Below are 19749 nucleotides of genomic sequence, written 5' to 3' on the forward strand. Positions count from 1 at the left end.
CTTGTGTATAAGCCAAGTTTTCAGCACGTTTTTGATGCAGTTTTGTGATAAAATTAGGTGCCTCGGCTGACATTTGGGTTGGCTTATACTCAAGTATATATATGGTATGTGATTTTTGAACCATATATGATAAAATCTTGGCTTAGTTCTCCAATGGGATTTTGTTAGCTAATTATTTACTTCAATGTTATTATAATATGGGAATGTTAATATACACATTTAATGTTTTTCATGGATCATTATCATGCCTTTAGATTATCTATATTTTTTCAATGAAAATGTGTGCCTCAGATATTATACCATGTTATATGCTCACATACAATAAAACTTTTTGAGTAATTTATGATATATACTTATGTATACAATATGCATTCAAAGAAGGGTAATATCATTTCCAAGGGAGTGAAAATTGATTACTGACGGGACATAATAACCTCACTCTTTTTATATATGAAGCACAGATATCTATGACATACATAAACAGAGAGATAATATAATGGGGTGCACTGTGAAAACAGTCTAAATGAGCTTTCATGTAATGTGATATAGTGTTAATGTAAAACACATTGGAAGAGCGTTGATCTTCAGTGTGGCACTAGTACTACAAGCAAGCGTGGAACCGTGCACGTATCTGGGCATCACCTTTGTGAGAATCTGTGCTTGCGTCTTCGAAACACAAGGAGAGAAAGTAATGGAATAACCTCAAGGTACCTCAAAATGCTAAAATTCATATTTATCTGGGTGTATAAATATTTGCTTTGTTTTTATGATTTTTATCATTTTATAAGAACTGTAGAAATTGTCAAATCATTATTTTAAAATGAAATGTGTATAGAAGTTGTTATATTAAAGCATTGTATAAGACAGCATAATGCATTCAATATTGTAAAAAGATAGATTTGGGACATTTAGAGATTAGCATCTCACGAGGGAGAAAAATCAGATAAAAAAGGTAAGTCAGAATACATAGTGACTCTTATATGCTAGGAGAGAGATGCACACAATAATCAGTGAAGTCTAGAAGGGAGGCAGGTATGTACTTACAAAAGCCTTCTGTGAAGAGGAGACTTGAACTTGGAGTTGTAAGATGAAAATGTCATTGATTTTTGTTGTTGGTCATGCTGTGAGATGATCTTGAGTTATTTCTGAATCATAGTTATCCTGTGTATGCTGAAATGATTAGGTTTGATATAATTATTCCAATATGTAAGATAAAGTAAGTGATACAAGGTAATTAACATTTTTTTCTCTCACATTAAATACTCTTAAAACCAAGCAGTCCAGAGTTAGCATCTTGGCTCTGTTTTCACCATGATACCAACATCAGGATGTCTTACTGTTCAAACATGAAAATAATTGACTCTAATCTTCAAAACTCTCTCAAGTGACTATAGGATGCTGAAGATCAAGCTTTTATCATCAAATTCTTTAAACAGAAAGAGCGAAAAGGAAGACGAGCGGAAGGTATCAGTGTCTTCTTAAAAAGAAAACAATGAAAACACCACGGAAGACAAACAAAACACTGGGCACAGAGCTCATTACACAGAATTAAGTTCTATATGGCCAGTGATGTTAAAAGAAAAAATGAGAGAAAATAGAGACAGCGAAGGACAGCAATCATGCTGTCTCTGCTAAAATCTCCTGGAACAATCTAAAGATAAATGCAAGTCTCTTTTCTTCCCATCTATAGAACACTTACTATTTCCAGGACACATGAAAAATGTACCTGATGTCTCACAAATGGCTCCATCCATCTGGATGGAGTCTATCCCTCCCTAAGTTCAAGAAGTAGCTCCCGATTAATAGAAGCAATTTGTTTACTCCTCAAAACCAGTGAAAAGACTACAGAACAACCCAATCTCAAATTTTATCAATAAAAGAAGACAATTATACTATTGCAAAATAATAATAATATATAAGTACTAAGTATTAAACAAGAGCCTGACTCTGCATGAGCTAACCACTGGGCTGATACATGTCAAGTGGATTGTCCATCAGTTGCTTTGAGACAAGAAATAGCTCTTTGCTAGTGTGAAGATTTCCAGTCTTAGAAATCCAAAGGAGCAGCTCTACTTTGCCCTAAAGAGTCTAGTGAGTCAGAATCAACTTCTTGGGAGTGAGTTTTATCTTGGATTATATGCTAAACAATAAAAGAATTTAACATAATTATTTGGGACCAGAAAGATCTGGAAATAGTTTACTGGGACCCAAATTTATGGATGTATTTTTAAGAGGAAAATAAATAATAATGAAAATATCACTTTTCATAGTAAAATAATTTTCCTAAGGATTTTCTACACAATATATAAATAAATGTCTCTATAAATTTGCTTTACATGGATCAATCTATTTGTTTAAATACCAGGCCCATGTTCAACCAGCTACAATAGTGGGAGCTAGGACTCTCTTCCACACAGTCTTTTACTGCTTCACCATCAATGCTATGGTTTTTGTTGTGCTCCATCAGCTTGAATTTCCAATTCTGAGTTATCCCATGTGGTAGTATATGACTTTCCTATAGGGTTTTCTAGAGTGTAATCTTGGCTGCACACTTTCTCTCTAGAATACACTGAGGAATAAAGGACTGCCCACTTTCCACTTAGCAACTGAGGTTCTTACCACGGTTCTACCCAGGCTCGTTTACTGGTACCAAAGCGTCATCTCCCCTCCCCCCACCACCACAAAAGAGAACCCTACAACCCCTCTTAGTGTTGTTGTTGGATGTCATCAAGTCAGTTCCATCTCATGGTGACACTATGTACAACAGAATGAAACACCGACTGATCCTGTGGCATCCACAAAAGTATTGTCGTGCTTTAGCTAGTCATTGTAGCCACCGTGTCAATCCATCAGGTGAAAGGTCATCCTCCTTTACAATGTCCATCATTAGACCAGGCATGATGTTCTGTCACAGGGAAGGATCTTCCCTGGCAACGTCTCCCAAATACATGTGTCCAAGTTTTGCCATCCTCATTCCTGAGGAATAAACTGTCTGTCCTTCTTCCAACACAGAGCTGTTTGTTTCTTTGGCAGTACATGGGGCAAACTTTCAGCATTCTTCACCAGCACCGGAACTCCAGGGCATCCATTCTTCTTCCGGCTTCCTTATTCAAGGTCCAACTTCACGCGCAGGTGAATCACTTGAAAACATTATGACTTGGAACCAATATACCTTAGTCCTCAGAGTAATATCTTTTCTCCAGTGAAAAGAGGCCCTGTACATCCGATTTACACATTGTAACACATAGTTTGATGTCTTGACTACTGCTCTCATCAGCATGGATTGTGGAATCCCAGTGAGTGAGCTGAAATTTCTGACAATTTTAGTCTTTAATCCATTTATTTTGATGTTATATATTGCCCCAGTTGAGAGGATTTTCTTTTTCTTTACATTGAATTGCAATCCATGTTGAAGGCGGCAATCCTTTACCTGCATCAGTAAGTGCTTCCAGTCCTTTACTATCATCAAGTAAGGTTGTGTCATTTACATATTGCAGCTTGTTAATAAGCTTTCCTCCAGCCCTTACCAGACTACTAAAATAAATACAGTCCGTAGCAATTATTTTAAAGATATAACACAGAATAGGCTAGAATGTAGCAGGTGATATTAATTTATGCTATGGCACAAGACTGAGCTCCAAACCATAAATCAGAACCAATGTGTTTAAGTTTACGTTTGTGCAAAGTCTGTTTCACTGTTGTCATAAACCTCTTTTTGATGTTCTGTGCTCTCACACTGATGAGATGATTATAATATTTACAGCCATGTTTCTGTTTGTAAATCAAAAATAATGCTGCGCTTGCGGTACACATGCATATGATATCAAAGCCCTAACAATGTGCTTTAGACAAAGCCTGGCTAGACAGAGACAGCACCACTTTATTATACCTTAAACACAATTCAGAATAGAAAGGAATGAAAGGTCAAGTGCTGAAAGCATTCCAGCTCTGAATGTCTTCTTCATTTACCATCCTCTACTCAAGGTCAAAATGCCAATTTGTGAAGGAAGAGAATCTGAAGTAACAATTCCAAAATTCTTTGCTCACATTTTTTTTCAACGTTACTTTGGTTAGAGAAACGTATAACACAAGGAAAGAGAAGATTAGAATCTGATCACGTTTAAGAAATTAGGTTTAAACCCATTGGATGTGGCACAGAATAGAAAATGAAAATATAATTAGTTAGATAGAAGTCTTCCAATGCAAAGCTATAATGGAGAAGAGCAGTGTTTAGAACATCACTTTGTGTTTGTGTGATGATGGAATTGGTTGGTATCTAAACCACCTAAGTTGGAAATCATTATCAAATTATTGAACACTTGTATTTGAAGTTATGAGCTGCAATTTAAATGTTACTTTATTTTACTTAAGGTAAATTTAAATAGCCACATCTAGCTAGTAACTTCTATATTATACAGGAAAACGCTAATAAACACAAAGCCCAGTTAAATAAATAAGGCAAACACTTAAAAGTAGTATAAGATAAAATATAACTTAGTATCTTTGGACATTATGATCCCTGAGTAATAGAATAAGAGCAAGGAAGAGATTAATATCAAACTCACTTATCAAATATATATTGAACACCAACCATTGTTTTCCAATGTGCTACGGGTACAAATATGAATAGCAGAACTCATCTATTTCTAGTCAAGTGGGGGAAAGACAATTCATACAGGTTAATACACAGTAAAAATGATACAATCATAAATGCCATGAAAAAAAGTTGATTGTACATTGGTGGTGAGGAGGGTGTAAGCGGCCTGATAGGGCTTGATCAAGGGTATTGTAACCGAGAGGAAATACTGAAACCCAAATAAAGGCTGAACATGATAGTGGGACAAAAGCAAAGTAAAAGGAAATAGAGGAATAGAGAAATAGAGGTAAAGGGCATTTATAGAGGTCTAAATACAGGTATGTACATATGTAAATATACTTATGATGATGGAGAAACAGATCTATGTGCATATATTTATAGGTTAAGTATTAAGGTGGACATTGGGCCTCCACTCAAGTACACCCTCAATGCAAGAACACTTTGCTCTATTAAACTGACCTTCCATGATTCTCACCTTCCTAACACAATCACTGAAGACAAAAGGGTGCATAAGCAAATGTGGTGAAGAAAGCTGATGGTGACCAGCTATCAAAAGATATAGTGTCTGGGGATCTTAGAGGCTTGAAGTTAAACAAGCGGCTCCCTAAATGAGAAGAAATCAAGTCCACATGAAAGAAGCATGCCAACCTGTGTGATCACGAGGTATCAAAGAGATCAGGTTTCAGGCATCAAAGAAGAAAAAAATCGTATCATTTGTGCTCACCTTCCTGATGTGATCGATGAAGACATATGGATGCATAAACAAATGTAGTGAAGAAAGCTGATGTTGCCAGGCTATCAAAAGATAAGCATCTGAGGTCATAAAGGCTTGAAGGTAAACAAGTGGCCATTTAGCTCAGAAGCAACAAAACCCACATGGAAGAAGCACACCAGTCAGTATGAACATAGGATGTTGGTGGGGGGGGGGGGGGAATCACGTATCAGGCATCAAGGGGAAAAAAATCAAATCACTGTGAATGAGGGGGAGTGCTGATTGGGGACCCAAAGCCATCTGTAGGGAACCGGACATCACCTTACAGAAAGTTCACAGGGAGGAGATAAGCCAGTCAGGGTGCAGCGTGGCAAAGATAGAACATACAACTTTCCTCTAGTTCCTAAAATCCCCTCCCCACCACCCACTATCATGATCCCAATTCTACCTTACAAATCTGGCTAGAACAGAAGATGTACACTGGTGCAGATAGGAACTGGAAACACAGGAAATCCAGGACAGATGATCCCCTCAGGACCAGTGGCAAGAGTGGCGATACCGGGAGGGGGAGCGAAGGTGGGGCAGAAAGGGGAAATCAATCACAAGGAACTACTTAAAACCTCCTCTCTGGGGGACGGACAACAGAAAAGTAGGTGAAGGGAGACATCAGACAGTGTAAGATATGACAAAATAATAATAATTTATAAATTATCAAGGATTCATGAAGGAGGGGTCAGAGAAGGAAGGGAAAAGTGAATCGCTAATATCAAGGGCTCAAGTAGAAAGCAAACATTTTGTGAATGATGCTGGCACCACATGTGCTGGACACAATGGATGTATGTATGGATTGTGATAAGCATTGTACGAGTCCCCCATAAAATGATTTTAAAAAACAAAGAACATACAAATAGCTGATGGTGCAATCAAAGAGGGAAGAAACAGAGAGATGGGGGCCAGTTTACCAAGTGCTTATCTTAACAATATGTGGAACTGGTATATATTGATGTTTTCAAAATCTGAGGCAATTGAGCACATGATCATTGCAGATTTCTTTGGGAAGCAGTATTCTAGATGGGTAAAAAATCAGGGCAAAAGTCTCGGTCAGGAGCTATGGTGTCATGACTTAGAAAGCCAAAGAACCCCAAATTAACAAATGAAAATGAACGAGTGTCAGCTGATTTGGTGAAAGAATGAATGAGAGCACAAATCATACTAGTTTTAAGGACCCTGAAAAATTTTGAATTACATTCAAAATGGATAGAAAATCATTAATTGCCATTGCTTATGAATGCTTCTTCTACTTGATTACATCATATGCATTTCTTCAGATATTCACTGAGTTTTATCTAAATTAGTGTGACCATTCCTTCTAAAAAGCAAAGATAGTTTTAAAACATTAACAATAAATATAATTCTGGCAACTATATTTAAAGAGAAAAAAAGCCAAACACTATGGAAACAAAACAGAAAATAGGTAAACAATTGTAACCAAACAATGTTTGTTGTCACCAAATGTTTAGTATTTGTTCTCAGATATGAGAAACAATAGTGCTAAATATTTCTCATATTCTAGAAAACACTACAGAATTTTACTTATTTATCTCAGTTTAGTCCTGAAAGACAAAAGAAAGATGTAGAAGAAAAATATGAGTCCATGGAATCTGAGATAAAGTCGGTAGATAGATGTGCAGTCCACAAATATTCTCCACTTACTTCAGTCCAGAATAAAAATTCAAATATATTGAGTATTCATGGGGATTTTTAAACTACCGTATATACTCTTGTATAAGAAGAGTTTTTCAGCACAAAAAGAAATGTGCTAAAAAACTAGGGTTCAGCTTATACATGGGCCAGTAGTACCCCAGAGACGTTTGGCATTTCTCCACTATTCATCCAAAGCCCCGCTGACGCTGCAAGGCTTTAAATGTTTGTTTACTTACATCTAACCAATCAGAGCCATCCTATGATGTATATCTTTGAATAAGCCTTTTAAAGACCGTGTGGGAAGGATGTGGTATGAATGGATGTCATCTGGTCAAGCCCAACTAACAAAAGGAGGAAATCTCATGAAACCTGACATGGAGTTCATAGCAAAGTGGGTTTGAGATGCATGGGAAGACATTCCAGAAGACATGGTGGGACATGCCTTCCAGAAATGTAGTATTAGTAATGCTATGGATGGCAGTGAAGACTGCGCTCTGTATGAAAATGACAGCAGTGATGGTGATGACGGCAATCTCTGTGAGGACAGTGTCTATGATGACCTCACACCAACTGAAGCTCTGCACTGGGATACTGATGATGAGGAGGAATCCAGTTTTGAAGGATTTTAACTCTTTACATTTTAGCTTGGTTGCTGATTGAGCTCAGGGAATAGTACTCTTAAGGTATCATTCTTGATACCTCATTGTTTTTGTTGAACCTATTTTCCACTTACTGTGCTGGTTTACAAATGTTAAATGACTTGTCCTTTTATTTATGTTTTTATTTAAAATAAATATATAAATACATTAACCCACTGATGTCTCAATTTTTAGTAATTTTATTTTCATTTGTTTTGATTATTGGAACTCACCAAAAGCTTCTGCATTTTCCACCCTAGGCTTATACTCGAGTCAATCAGGTTTTCTGGTTTCCCAGGTAATAATTAGGTACCTTGGCTTATACTCCGGTTGGCTTATATTCAAGTATATATGGTAAATGCCCAACTTTCACATGCATATTATGCAATGGAAAATGCTATGGCTTGGATTAGGTGTACCTTAGCCCTCAAAGTAATATTCTGTGGTTTTGATCCTCTAAAGGGTTCATGTGCAGCAAATTTACCTAATGCACACCACAGGTCTTTTGCTCTCTTGATTTCTGATTGTATGAGCATTGATTGTGGATTCAAGGAAGACAAAAATTCTTTACAACTTCATCCTTTTCTCCATTTATCATGATGTTATTGGTCCAATTGTGAGGATTTTGTCATCTTTATATTTGGTTGTAATTCATACTGAAGGCTGAAATTTGATCATCAGCAAGTGCTTCAATTCTTCTTATTTTCAGAAAATAAGGTTGTGTCATCTGCATCTAACAGGTGCTTAATAAGTCTTCCTCCAATCCTGATGCCACATTCATTTTCATATTATCCACCTTCTCTGATTATTTGCACAGGATACAGGATGAATAAGTAAGGCAAATGACACACCCTGGCACACACACCGTGCAGTGTTGACTTGTTTTGTTTGCACAGCTCATGTTTTGCGTGAGCACAGTGGAGTGCTCTTTCAGAAGTCATCGAGAGCAGGCTCTTATTCACCCAGTTGAATGCCTTGGCATAGCTGATCTAACACAAGTTGACAGCCTTCTGGTAGTCTCTGCTTGCATCCAAGATTTTCTGGCATCCCCCATGACGTCCCTTGTTCCATGCCCTCGACTCAACCCAGTCTCATTCTCTGGCAGCTCCCTGGTAATGTACTGCTGAAGTCATTGTTGGATGATCTTCAGCAAAATTTTACTTGCATGCAATGCTAATGATATTGCAGTAAAATTTAAGCATTCTGTTGAGCCACCTTTCTTTGGAATGGGTACAAATATGGATCTCTTACAGACAGTTGCCAAGCTTTGTTGTTAGTTGTCATCAAGTAAATTATATCATTAATAACTCATAATAATCTCATCAATACTAAAATGGGATGTTGCCGCATCTTGTGGGATTCTCAGAATTGCTGCAATTGGCAGCTAGTGTGTCATTCCGTATCTTTGAGGGTCCGCCTCTTATCTACTGATGCTTTATTTTTCAAAATAAGATGTTCTTCTCTAAGAGTAACATGCTGAGATGGGTCAATGTCAACTTGACTGTGCCCTTTGGCAAGTAAGATCTAGTGACAGTCTGGGAAACTCACGGGAGCAGTTCTGCCCAATCCTGTAGGGTTGCGAGGAGTCGGCATCTACTTCAGTGAGTTTTGGTTTCCTCCCCAGGCCTGACCCAACACAATACATTCCTCTTCATAATGGGTTGCGATAAGAAACCAATCAGTTGTAGAACTAAGGAGGGATGCAAGAACCTTACTAGAGTCACAGTCATGATGCGATCATCTGAAAGGCTGTTTCTTCAAGGGTATGGACTTCTTCCAAAATAAGTGGATGTTGTGGAGCAGCTTGTTTGCTTTGTATTTGTTTGGATCCTGCATCTGGCTTATTGATCTCTTCTATTTTGGACATGGGCCAATAATCTGTTGCATTGCCTTAGGATCCTGGAAGTCAATAGCAGGGTGTCATCTGACCTGCTGAGCCTGATTGCATTTGGCTCTGCGGTCACTATGCTGTCTTCTTCCTGCTGACATGACTCATCAGCCCCCAAAACTGCTTGATTCAGGAAAAGCCTCCAATATGGTACCTGATTCATAAGCTTGAAAACAGACTGGACTTGGACTTGACTCCTCCTACAAAATGTTCAGTCATTTTCTCTGCACACACGTCTTCCTACAGATACACCTATTCACTTCACTGGTTTCGCTTCTCTGGAAACTCAGCCTGAGACACATGCCCCAAGTAAGTAAGACTTGGTGTTGTCATATTTTCTAAGTTGCACTCTCTACGGTATGAGACATGTGTCCATTCTTCTGACTGTTTGGTCATAATCAATCTGCTTTACCGACACCATGGCTCCAAGCGAGCAGTTATTCTTTGTTTCATTCTCTTTCTTTCCTTTTTTTTTGAAATCAACAAGCCAGCAACTATATAATCAAAGAAAATTTAACACGGTGAAAGTAAAGTATGATTCTTTTCAGAATATTGCATTTTTTTCCATAAGGGTTTCTTTATTACATAAGAACAGTTGTTTTTTTTTTTATTTGACTCACTGGAGCCTTTAACGACACAATCTTCCATATGAGGATTATGTTTCTAGGAATGCTTTAATAAAAGCTTCAATTGAACAATAGAATCATTCGAGTCATTGCAATAATGGACAGTTAGCTACAATTGCTTACTTTGTGATAAGCAACTTTGCTAAGTACTTTTCATACAAGGTCTCAAGTAATTTTTTACAAGGACCCTATGGGTTAGATAGTATTATTCCAATTTCCCATATGAGAACACTGAGGCTGAAAGATATTAAGTAATTTACTCAAGGCCAGTGTTCAAGTCTATTTTCCCATAGGGTTGCCAAAGGAAACACATAATTTCCAGTTAATTTCCGAATTTCCAATAAATAATGAGTACTATTTTTTCTTAGGATAAATATAGTTTGTAAAATATCTGGGACATGTTAATACTCTGGGCATCTTGCATTTATTTTATTTATCATTTTATTGGGGGAGCTCTTAAAATTTTATGACAATTCATCATTGAATTGTATTAAGCACATTTGTACATATGTTATCATCACTATTTCCCAAATATTTTCTTCCTACTTGAGCCCTTGGTCTCAGCATCTCTTTTTCCCCATTCCTTCCCCATCCTCCTACCCTCATGAATCCTTGATCAATTACATATTATTGTTGTTATTTTGTGTCTTACACTGTCCATTGTCTCCCTTCACCCACCTTTCTGTTATTCATCCCCCTTGGGGTGGGTTATATACCTCATATATCCAACCTTGTGATGAGTTCTCTCTTTCTCCACAACCCCCAACTCCCTGCCACCGTCATCCCCCTACCCTCAAATTATCACTCCTCCCACTACTGTTTCTGAGGAGTCCAGCTGTCCTGGATTCCATGTGAGAGAGCCCTTATCTTTTTTTAAATCGTTTTATTAGGGGCTCCTACAACTCTGATCACAATCCATACATGCATCAATTGTGAAAAGCATATTTGTACATCCATTCCCCTCATCATTCTCAAAACATTTGCTCTCCACTGAAGCCCCTGGCATCAAGTCCTCATTTTCATCTGTACCAATGTGTGTACTCCTGTCTAGCTGGATTTGTCAGGTAGTGTTGGCATGGTAGTGGGCAGGGGAGAAGCATCCAGAAACTAGGGGGATCATGTGTGTGTTGCCGGCACTATACTGCACCGTGCATGAATCATCCCTTCCTTGTAACCCTTCTGTGGGGGGAGGTTCCTGTGCTACTTAAGCCCAAACTAATGTGAAAAAATTCTAAGACTGGCTAGACTCAAATTAAAAATGCCATTGCCCATATTCCTTAGAAATCGTTTATGGAGTCAACAAATTACCACAGGTAAACAATACCAAATCTAGGTTCTTCACAGTAAAAAAATAATCTCAATTTGCTTCTGTAACACACTTTGTGGAGAAGATATGTTGAGTGTAGCTTCTAATATTTTTAAAGGCATAGCTCTTAAAATATATCTTGCAGGGAACAGAGCATCAGAATATCTTAAATGTCTGATTTTATACTCTTTTACATGGACAAACATGCAGCCATTTCAGCCCAAATAATAGAAATGGAAGTTTATTTCAGAGAGATCTGCCTGTGTGCCTTAAACATAACCACACAAGCACCGTTAGTGTTATTTAGAAGAGTTATAGAGACTAAAACATTACCTATTTGGACTGGTAAGCAGAGAAGTGATTCTAAATGCAAAGAGGCCCTGCGGACCCCAACATCTGAGGACAGAAAGATAAATGCGAACGTAATTCAGCAGCAAACAGGAGCCGTTTAAAGGAGCAGAAACAAAATAGATAGCCTACCACGTATTTACCTTCATTACTGAGAACATTTACAGGGGAAAGAAGTTGAGTAACCATTTTTAATTTGCTTCCCAAATGGGATTTCATATAAGTAGATTAATGATATTTGCTAAAAGTAAAGGAGATTTAACTATAGAGTCTCCTGCAGCTAGGATTAAAACTAGCATAGTTGTTGTGGAGTCAGTTTTGACCCACGAAGACCTGACATTTAGCAGAGTGGAAGCTTCCTTGCAGGATTGATTTTCAATGAGTAGTTGCTTAGAACTAGAGCTCCAGGTGTTTCTTTCAGGGCATTTCTGGGTGGCTCCCACCTCTAACCTTTGGTCCGGTACTGAATCGGATCACTGTTTATACCACCTAGGGCCTGAAGAAAACATATTCACATTATATGACTCCCCAAAGATAGGACTATATACCTCTCATAAAATAAAAGGAAGATGTCTCCATTTTAAATATCCCCTGCTCTGGGAAACTAGAACCTGCGCACAGTTTTCATTGAGATAGCTTTCGTTGTTTGGACACGGAAAGTGAGCATCTGATATGAGATGGAGCAACTTGGGGAGTCCATTGAGCTGTCCAAGAACTTATCCCTGCTTTATCTCAACCTACTGAATGTGAGTATTGGTTCGATTCTTTGTAATGCTTGCTATTAGGTAAGATCTCTGTCTTTTGTGTCCTTATATTTCCCTCACAGACTAGGACTGTATTTTAGCCCATTTCCTATGAGGTTGGGTGTGAATGACTTATAGAGCCAAACCAATAGCCAAGAAGCCATACGGATGAGCTGCATGGAAGCATAATCAAGGGAAGTGCAATGCATGACCGTGGGAATTTCAGACTGATTCTGGACCAATGACCGCTATATAGCTTCCATTCCTTCCTCCACTAAAATAAGTGCTCATTTTGGCTACTATTTTTTATAGTAGATATATAGATGGTATGTACATAACTAGTTTCTCAGATTACAGATTTTCACATAAAATATCAATGTTCTTCAAAACAAAACAAAATAAAACTATCCAAAAAACTTTATCTATCATCAGATTTGTCGAGATTCAGGACCTTAAGCTTTATTTTAGTGGGGTGATATATTATTTGAATTTTGAAGTGAGAGTTAAGTGATAGTTGAAAAAATGTGAATTATTATGGGCACAAGACTTACCGTGGCAGACTGTATTTTCCAAAAATAAATGCAAAATACATCCCAAATTTGCCTTACAAACCTTTCTCCACCATCATTAATTGATAGGTGGAACATAATTATTCCCTCCGTTGAATACTGTGGAGTCATTTTGCCCATTCCAGGCAAATCCTAACTGACCTGGTGATTCGTGTATGTTGCGCCATGGAACATTTGCTTTGGTAACACCCCACTGGATATCCAGTTTTTGACTGTGAGGACACAATGCAGATGGAGAGGTGATGGAGCACATGTTCAGCCAGTAATCCCAGATCCACTTCAGTTAATAAAGCAGCATGCATTAACAGCCATGTGAGTGAGCCGTTTTGGGCAAAATACTCAAGAGATATTTCACATAATTGTATTCTTCCTCAGCAACTGATTTAACACATCTGAGAAACTCCCAAGAAGGACCAAGCATTTTGATCAACTCACAGAAAGCAAAGATTTGGTAATTATTGTTATCTTGTGGTTGTTTGTTATAAATCTTACAAGAACAAAAGATAAACTTTTTAATTCCCTCTTCTCATTTAGTATTGAGTAGATCTATTTCATGTGTATTTTAGAAATGGTTTTCTAATATTTTCTTATGGAGTTATATACACATATATAAGATGAATATTCATTCACCTGTAATTTTATTTCAGGTATGGCTTTGGCAAGGCTTGATATTAATGCCATGATAGTATACCATTTTTTGCTGAAAATTATGCATAAACATTTTGTTTGCCGTAATTCAACAGTAGAAAAATATGTGACAAATATTTGTGGAAAAGTATTTTTAAAATTTTGAATTCAAGTTTCAAATATTTATATAACACGAATTAATATTGTATTATACATACAATAAATAAAAATGTCATGTCATCCATTTTGTTCTTAGTGCATATTTCCATTTTTAAAGTGGTTTAACTTACTGGCATAAGTTGTTCATGTTCTTTTCTAGGCATCCTCCTTTTAAAATCTTTTGAAAGTGTGTAAATAAAGGATCCCACACTGATTCCTCCTCTTGGTGACTTGTGTTATCTTTGCTTCCTCCTTCCCAGGGCTCACTTCTGCCTTCTCTGCCTAGCTCTGACCAGCCCCTTCACACTCTTCTCTTCTGGGTCACATTTTAAAAGATCTCATTAATCAAATTTGTCTTATTAATCAAATTAACTAGGAGTTTGTTAGGTTGGTGGATTTGCATTTATTTTTTAAAGAGATTTGAGAGTTTTCATTAATAACGTGTAAAATCTTAGGCCATTGATTTAGACTTATTTTCCTTTGAAAAATAACAATGTAATTCTATGTTTATCTCGGCACTGCTTTAGCTTAATTCCATGGATATTTGCATTATCTTTTCATTATCAGTGTCAACAATATGTCTAGTTTGTTCTGTGATATTTTGACTTATGAATCATTTTAATTGTGTGTTTTATTTCAGTTTGAATAGATAGCTTATTGCAATCAACTTATAATTTAATTTCACTGTGACTAGAGAACATAATCTCTATAATTTCAATCATAAAAATCACTTGACATTTTCCTTGATCAACTAAATTGATAATTATATGTGACTGTTGTGGGTGTTCAATTAAACATAAATGAATTATATTAATAATGTGAATTATTTTGTGACTTTTCGTTTGTTTGTTTTTATGTGGTTGCTTAAATAATTGCTTACACATGGGTGTTAATATTTCTTCTGTGAACTTTCTTAATCTCAGCTTTAAAATGATAGATTTTTATTCACATAATTAGATACTTTATTATTGGACAATATACATTTGTAGTTTTAATGTCTTTCTTATGAACTGTCCTCTTTTCATTAAGAAAATAATAGTCTCAGAATAACTCCCTTGATGCTTTCAGAGTAAGGAATGTGGGTCAGTAATGATATTTCCTACACGAATTTAGACACTTGAAATTTTCTAGTACTATACATTCTTATTAAGATGAATCACATTGCTACTAAAATTACTTCCTGTTTCATTCTTCCATATAATATTATTGATCACCAATTATATGTTAAGTTAAATGTTAAGTGAAGGGAACACCTTAGTGAAGAAATTTCACATAAGCATTAGAAAACAAAATGTTTTATAATTTATTTAGCATTCATGCAAATATTACCTAGTAATTTAGAAAAAGTTCCACTAATTATGCATGTGTATATGTGTGTCAATATATATATCCCCACACATATGTGTATGTCTGCACAAATATGTGTGCAAATATATGTGTATATCTATAGTCATACGCACATCTATGTGCATGCATATATGCAAACATATATTCATATTTTGAAGAATATATGGTTCACTAATTATTTTCTCCTTTAATTTTCACTGTCTAGCCCTGATGGCATGGTGGATGGTGCTCTGGGCAGGTAACCCTAAGATCAGAATGTTGAAACCACTCTCAGAGGAAGACAAACAAGGTTTCCTTCCCCAGCAATGGGTCACAGTGTCGGAAACACACAGGCAGCTGCACCGTGTCCTGTAGGGTCACTATCACTCATATTGGACTCAACTGCAGTGCGCTCATTGTTCTGTTTCAGACGGTTATGATTAACTCGATTGGTTATAGTTTTTTGATGTTTTTTAACCTCAAATATGTGTTTTGGAAGTTCTTACACAACCACCTTCTTCTTGGCCAGGAAATGTCTATCATAAGTGAGTTTCGGATACTTTGGACTTTTAGGGTACTTAGGACGCTAAAATGTTTTAATCGGAATCAATAGCATTTACTGTTTGATTTTTATCACAACTCCACAGTTTGTAGAAGGGCTAGTGTGATAAACATTTTTATGAATACTTTTATTTTCTCTATGTTAAAGACTGTTAGAATTTTCGTTCCTTTGTTGAACTTCAAGATATTTACCTGAATATATAGAAAGACGTTTGACTTCTCTTACAAATTCTCCTTATACTCCATAGGCTTTTCAATGTCTATACTTCAATCTTTCTTCAACTAAGGAAAACTTTTTACTATTTTTCTATCTTTTCTTTTCCAATAATTTAATTGCACATGATCCTCATGTCATGCAAGTAGACAATCATGGCAAAAATAGATATATAATCATGACTAAAGTCAATTTTAGTATATTTTTTTCTTTCTTCTACTCACTTTTATTAGCTCCCCATTACTCCCATACTCCCTGCCATACCTCCAAGAGACCATTAATCCAGTTACTGTCTCTATAGATTTACCTATCCTGGATTTCAAATATAGAAACATCTATAAAATCATCACTAAAAACAGCAACAATAAAAAAGAGAGAAAAAACACAATCTAAAAGGAAGTAGAAAATAATTAAAAACTAGAGCAACTTTAAAAAGGGTTAAAGGGGAAATCAAATGATAAGGTGTTAAATTTTACTCTAAGTATTCCTTAATCAATTTTCCAATGCACTCTGCATTATGACCAGGCTATTCACATAACTGCTCTGTTGTCGGAGAGCAGTCACAGGATACTTAATCCATGTATCTTTTGCCTTCACTCAGTTTTTTAACTGAACCAACTTTTAAATAGGTCAAAAGGGAAATAAGGTAAGATTTTAACTTAGTTAACTCTGCCATAGTTGTCTTTACAGTATTCTCTGAGAGCTGGCTGTCTACACTCCTCAACTAAGGGTAGAGGGAAATCCTTGAAGATTTAATCCGTGTGTGGACACTGCAAATGGATTTTGAGCTTCTATTGTATCCATAGCTTTCTGCCAAGAAGGTGTTCACAGTTTAAGCTCTGATGCGATTCTCTTTAGTATTTTGATTTATTGTTTACAATCCTTGGATCCCACAGGCTGGTGTGCTTCTTCCACATGGATTTAGTTGACACCTCACTTAGATGGCTGCTTGTTTGAAGACAAGCATTTAAGACCCCGGGCGCTATTCTTTCTGATGGCTGGGCATCATCTTATAGACAGTGTTAAAAATTTAGCCAATGGTATAGAATTTAATACACAGTTGATAAATGGCAACTATACAAGTGTAGGCCAGCTACAAACAAAAATACATGTATTACGGACTTGTGTAGATTAATCTCAAGTGGCTGGACCCTAATTACACAAACAATGGGGGTTACTGATGAGCCAAATATTTAAGCCATGTCTATTGACAGTGGCAGAATCATGCTTGTTAGATGAATACATATCATTGAGCCAGGAGGGCTTAAAACTAATAAGTATATGATAGACTCAGCCCAGCAGTCATTGAGCATCCTCAAGGCAAGAGATTCAAATCAAAGTCTAGTGACCATCTAGACTTCCTCACACACTGACGCTTCTGAATTAAATCCACGGGATACAGGTCATTTGAGGCAGCACCCACTTCACGTAGCGCAGTTTTCATGTTGAATCTTTCTGGTGTGGTCTGTGAAGGTTTCCCTATCATTCTGGTTGCCCTCTTTGCTGCTTCGGGATAAATTTAGCATATTTTGTAAGGCTGCAACCAAAGGGTCTTTCCTCTCTCACCACATCTTGAAAAACTGAATCTAGCTTAGTTGACGTCTCCTCTTTTAAAGTGACTTATAAGGTGTACAAGGGAGTATCCCCAAAATAGAACAGTCCATCTCAAAGCTATGTATTTAAATATTTTTATAAAACAATCTTTTCATCTTCAAAGTACTCTCCATTACATTTAATGTATTGGTTAAATCTGCAATTTAATTCTTGAAAACATTTTACAAATTCGTCTGTTTGGATGATTGATAGTACCTCCCTCATTTTTTTCCTTCGCCTCTGCTACATTGTCTGCATTGGTCTCAGCCTGGAGATGTTGACAGGTAAATTTGTTTTTAAAGTAGTGGGGTGATGGACTTGAGTATATTTTAGGTGAAAGCACATGGAAGCTAATCTAGAGTGAGAAAAAAGAAGTGCGAGGGTTAGTAGGGAAAACACACACAGCGCTGATTTATTTAAAAGTCAGAAAAATAGAGATAATGATGAAGTGAGAAACCGTAGACTCAATTTGTTTATTTAAAAATAAATGTGTATTTTATAGTGCATCAATTATGAGAAAAAGCTGTCAGAAAAAAATTGTCTAGGAAAAAAAACACGAGTAAAGGGAGCAGAAAAGGAAAAAATAATATGTTTCTAAGGTCAACGTGTTTTGGCTCCGTGAAGTGGTAAGACAATAGTCTCAAGTGTATACAAGCGTGTAGAGGATGCGCCAACTGCCTCAAGGGAAGGACATTAAGTAAGCACTTGGTAGATTCTGCAGATCAGCTAGAGGGGCACATGAGATAATGGGGACAGGAAACAACCTGTGCAGGAGTTTTTCCTTTGCCTCAAACAATTGGATTGCTCATTTAGAGGTTTCAATCTAGAAGATGTAATGTTACAAGTGTACTGTGACAGGGAAGCTACTAGGTCAACATTATATTTAGACTGTACGTGTTTAGGGCTACTAATTAAACAATGAAGTGTCATCATGTGAACTTAGCTCCAACAAGAGGGTGTGCTAAGAAGTTTTAGTCTAATGCTCAGTTATTTCTGTGGTCTCAAGTTCACGCTATTAAATCATGCTTATTTCTCCCTTATGATTTTCTGCTTCTACTCATACAACAAAACTGCTAAATAAACTCAGTCTGGATAAGTTGCATGCGCCTTTTCTTCCCACAGTTCCCTGTTCGCTTGTTTTCTTTTTCTTCCCAGTCTTCCCTTGTTTTCTTCTCTCAGCTCCACCCCCCACCCTCCACCCCTCACTCTCTTTGAAAGTCCTTGCCTTTCTCATTTCTGAACTTCATTGTGATTCTTCCTCTTCTGATCCCTTTTGTATAATAAATCGATTTCTATTCAATTTTACTCCATGAGCTTTCTCTTCTTTTAAATATAAGGCTGTATGCTTTTATAGGTCTCACACGACTCTGGGATTTCATTAGATTCCATTTTAAGACTAAAGAAATTTATAGCGATGTGAATAGCTATGTGATATACTGATTTATCAACCAGTATAGGAGTGACCTTATTAGTGATGGCACTGGCTGAAGTGCTAAGCAACTACAGCACACTGCTTTCTTCCTGTCACAGTGCATCTCTGTGCTTCCTACAGCCTGAGAAAAGTATTGGGGACATCCTAACATATTATTCTCCCCCAACTTAAAGCTTTCTCACACTATTGTTATCTTGCTGTTGTCTTATTGTTATCTTGCACACTATTGTTAACAACTCTTAGTTGTTGCCTGGTTGGGGTGATAACTAATGGCTTAATTACTGAAGGCTGGAGGTTTCAACCTATTCTTGGGTGCTTCAAAAGACAGGCCGACAACCTGCTTCAGGAAGACCACAGGCTTTACCACCTTAGGGGGCACTTCACTGTACACGTGGGTCCTTAGGAGAACTCTGATGCACTGACAGATAGCATTTCCATACACCGTCATGAATGCCTTCGTGTGAAAATCTCCTCCATGATATTCAGCATCTTATAGATAGAGAACGGAAGCCATGCTTTCTTGAGAGCATAACAAAATAGCTGACATACTGTCTGTGCTCGATAATGATTGAAGAAGTACAGTTTGTTATGTTTTCGCAGTGAACAGATCTATGAAAAGATCTGTCGATGCAAACCCCCTCTCCTCCGCCAGGCACCTCTGTCACCATCGCTCCTCAACTCCCTCTTGAAAAGAGGTTCTGTTAGG

At 37.0% G+C, this 19749-nt stretch overlaps 1 pseudogene; it reads right to left on the bottom strand.

Moving 5' to 3' along the window:
• Positions 1 to 19491, bottom strand: part of LOC142455575 (uncharacterized) — a 45935-nt pseudogene extending 26444 nt beyond the window's left edge.
• Positions 19492 to 19749: the final 258 nt, after the last annotated feature.

This window comes from Tenrec ecaudatus, chromosome 8 (genome assembly GCF_050624435.1).
Source record: "Tenrec ecaudatus isolate mTenEca1 chromosome 8, mTenEca1.hap1, whole genome shotgun sequence".
NCBI classification, from domain to species: Eukaryota; Metazoa; Chordata; class Mammalia; order Afrosoricida; family Tenrecidae; genus Tenrec; species Tenrec ecaudatus.